Here is a 4,270-nt window from a genome sequence, read left to right as displayed (position 1 = left end):
CTGCAGTCTGTCTCTCTCTCATCTCTCTCTCCTCCTCTCTCTCATGCCTCTTTCTAGCCTCTCCTCTCCTCTCTCTAGTCCCTCCTCCTCCTCTCTCTAGTATCTCCTTCCTCTCCCTCTACCCTCTACTCCTCTGTCTTTCTAGTCTCTCCTTCCTCTCTCTCTCTCTCCAGCCTCTCCTTCCTCTCTCTAGGAGTAATGGCAAACGTATGACATTTTTTGGTTGATTTTTCTCTGTTAAATGGCATTTAAATATATGAAATAAATATCAAAAATACAAGTCTTGGTTTTACTATGGTTGAAAATATCAAAAAATTTTTATATGTGATATGGCACCAGAGTTAAGTTAGGATTTTTCAAAATGCTGACACGCCAAACTCAAAAGGTTCGCCATGACTGCCCTAGGAGCTGTATCATTGAAGATATTGCTTCGGCATATGTCTGAGATTTTGCTGCATCTGTATTCATCTAGTGAACTTACAGAAAGAGAGATTAAAAAAACAATCCCATTTACCATCACACCAAAAAAATTAAGATGCCTAGGAATAAATTTAACTAAGGAGGTAAAAGACCTATATTCAGAAAACTACAGGAAACTGAAAAAAGAGATAGATGAAGACATAAACAGATGGAAGTACATAAGGTGTTCATGGATTGGTAGAATCAACATCATTAAAGTGTCCATACTACCCAAAGCAATCTATAGATTCAATGCATTCCCCATTAAAATACCAATGGCATATTTCACAGACCTAGAGAGAACTCTCCAAAAATTCATCTGGAATAAAAATAGACCCCGAATAGCTGCAGTAATCCTGAGAAAGAAGAACAAAGTAGGAGGGATCTCAATACCAGATATCAAGCTGTATTACAAAGACACTGTTCTCAAAACTGTCCAGTACTGGCACAATAACAGACATATAGACCAATGGAATAGAATAAAGAACCCAGAAATGAACCCAAACCACTATGCTCAGTTAATATTTGAAAAAGGAGGCAAGAACATTCAATGGAGTCAAGACAGTCTCTTCAATAAATGGTGCTGGGAAAATTGGACAGATATATGCAAAAAAATGAAACTAGACCACCAACTTACACCATACACAAAAATAAACTCAAAATGGATAAAGGACTTAAATGTAAGACAGGAAACCATAAAAATACTAGAGGAATCCACAGGCAGCAGAGAGGTATGTTCTTGCACCATTTTTCCTCAGAGGATGCTGAGGTGCAGGGAGGTTGAGAATACTGCTCAGTGGCTCACGGGAGGGAAGGGGAGAACAGAGTTGGGATTCACATCAGCACCAACTGAACCCACACCCCAGAGCCCTTCCATGTTACCATGAAGACTCCATGATGAGAAGGAGAAGACTGGGTGCAAGTTAAGTAGGCTGTGGTCTGTTCCTTACCAGCTCTGTCACCATGACCCAATGATGACCCTTTGGCATTATTTCCAAAGAATTCCAAATGTCAGGTAATAAATAGAGACCAGCTCAGACCACAATGGAATTGCAGAGTTAGTGGTAATGAGGCTTTACGTAATCCTGTACTCCACATCTCTCTGAAAAAGCACTTTATGGGATCTGTAGAACAAGAGAGAGTCTTGGAAATAACAATTTTCAAGTGATAGAGAAGGGGCAGAGAGAACTATAACAACACCTGAGGTCACAGAGAAAGTGGCATCTTCGGCTGCTGTTGCAGGCCTCTCTCCATAGCGTTTTTCTCCCTCTGTATGTGTCTTTGTCTTAATATCCTCTTCTTATATGGATGCCAGTAATGTAGGATTAGGGCCCACCCTAATGACCCCATTTTACCTAAATTACATTTTTACATTCTGAGATACTTACTGGGGGTCAGGACTTCAACATATGGATTGGGGAGGACCCATAACAATACATCTGTTTCTATCTATATATCTATATCTATGTCTATATCCATGTCTATATCTATGTGTACATACAAATCATCATTTGTGGGGCTTATTTGAACCTGAAATAGTAATAGTGAGAACTGCTCCAAATCCTATAGTGTGACAGTGAAAGCATACATATTCCAAATCCAATTTCCCCAGCTTAATTAGCATGTGGCCCGTTAGCACAAACCTATTAGGAATGAGCATTCTCACAGTCAACTATTATCTAATTTCCGGGCTCCTGAGACCTACTGCTCCATTAATGTTGGAAGGGTGAGCACAGCTGGGGTAAGTCACCATGCTGCTGGCTGGCTGTCAGAAAGCCCTTGTGGAGTCAGATCTGAAAAGGTGCACCGTGGGCAGCAAGAAAGGGGCTTGTGCTGTGAGCATTCCTCGGGCCTCCGTTACTGGACTCTCTTTGAGACACAGAGGCTGGAACGAACACCTGTCTCTACACAAGAGGTGCAGACGCGAATGTGGGACAGTTACTCCTTTTAAGTGTTCAGGCTGTGTGAAACTAGAAAGGGCAGAATTTTCTTTCTTCCTTTCTTTTTTTTTAAGGAATCATGTTTATCCAAGAATTTGGCATATTCCCACACTCTTGCTTCCTTCCTTCCTCCCCCCACCCCCCTTATCTCTCTTGCTCAATTATTTATTGAGTGAGGGCCTGCTGTGCATGAGGCACTCTGTTAGGTCCTGTGGGAGATAAAGAGATGACTCAGTGGGGCTCTGCCATGCATGCTTTAATTCTGATAACCTGTTCCCTGTTCTGCTTTTGGTTATGTGTGCTGGCCTTGCTCTGCTAATTCTTGGCAAACTTAAAAGCCACTTCGGTGAACAGCGTCAAAGCTTCTGAACCCTTGACATTCCCCTCCTCCCTGTAGAATTGACAGCACCTCCTGTCCCCCAGCCACTGGCTCCTGACCCCTCTGGCCCTGTGATGATCACTGTGCTCATCTTGCCTCCCAGGCTGCTTTATTTTGTCCTTTTTATGAGCCATTCCTTCTGATTCCTCCCACTTCTTCCTCCTCTCACTGTGACTTTTTTCCTGATCCACACTGATCATTTCCAATGAGCCAACTTAGTGTGAAAGAAGAAAGGGTCTAGTGATCTGCTTCCTCTTTGCCCACTGTTACTTATTCTAGGGAACAAAGATACTGCTTGAAGAACTCCTTCCTTAGAGTTGAGGGTAAAAACCAGGCTTCCTAGGTTCATTTGTTCCTTGCTAAAGCCCTCACCCCATCCTAAAGTTACTTCCCAGCCACTGAACATGAGGCAGTATGTTATTTTTTTTTTTCAAGTAAGAGTGGGAAGGGCATGGAGTGTAAAGAATGAGATTTCACAATGAGATTAAACCTTATGTGCAGGTTATAAAATGTTAAAATTCATACCTGAGATAGAATTCAAAGCAGGCACAGGTTCTACTTGAAAATTTAATTCTTACAACTTAATTTGGCTGGGAAGAACTTGATGTTTTTTTTTATCATATAGACACCGCTGGAGTGTGTGTTCTCCCTACGCTGCCAACCCCTGGGAGACAGCCTCCCTCCTCCCCTGCTAATCAAATTCATGCCCCCCCCCAGTAAAGTCCTACCCCTCTCTGAGGGCTACCTGGGCAGCCATGAACTCCCTGAGGTCCAGCCTCTGTAAGTCATCTTTGCACCTCAGTTACAAAGTCAGATACTTAGTAGGTTCTCAATAGAAGTGAGGGAAATCAAGAAATGAGACTTTCTCCCCTGCTAAATAAACCCAGGGTGTTTAGTGTCTGCACAACTCATTCAAAAACTAACGTGCCTCCCACATTGTTAATGAGCCCCTTTGAGAAGTCAAGGGGGGAAAGGGAGACATATGTAATACTTTAAAGAATAAAGAATTTAAATTAAAAAAAAAAGATGGAATGCTTTGTCCTTTCCACCCAGATTGCCAATTCCTTGGGGAGAAGGGCAGTGTTCATTTTTCTCTCCGTATTCCTCTTCACTGCCCAGTGCAGGGATGACTCAAAAATATTGTTGATTTGAACCCTGTTCCTTGTTGCTTGACAGCAGTGTCTGTTGGGAACCATGCTTCGAAAACCGATTTTGCAGAAGCCACAATTTTGTTGTAAATACATCTATGCTGGGGTCCAACCCCAGCGGGTCCACGGGTCCCCAAAGGTGTGGACGGAGTCGGTGGAGAAGGAATGACACGGAGACAGCGTTCAGTTGATCAGCAGCCTTGCCAGGATCTCTAGCCACAATCTCCAGCTAAGTTCTGTGTCCATGTTCTCTTGCTAGGTTCTCCAGCCACGTTCTCCAGGTTCTCCAGCCAGGTTCTGTAGCCATGTTCTCTTGCTAGGTTCTCCAGCCAGGTTCGGTCTAA

This window comes from Myotis davidii, unplaced genomic scaffold (genome assembly GCF_000327345.1).
Source record: "Myotis davidii unplaced genomic scaffold, ASM32734v1 scaffold570, whole genome shotgun sequence".
Taxonomy (NCBI): Eukaryota; Metazoa; Chordata; class Mammalia; order Chiroptera; family Vespertilionidae; genus Myotis; species Myotis davidii.
The sequence above is the reverse complement of the archived record's forward strand: the minus strand, read 5'-3'. Positions refer to the sequence as shown.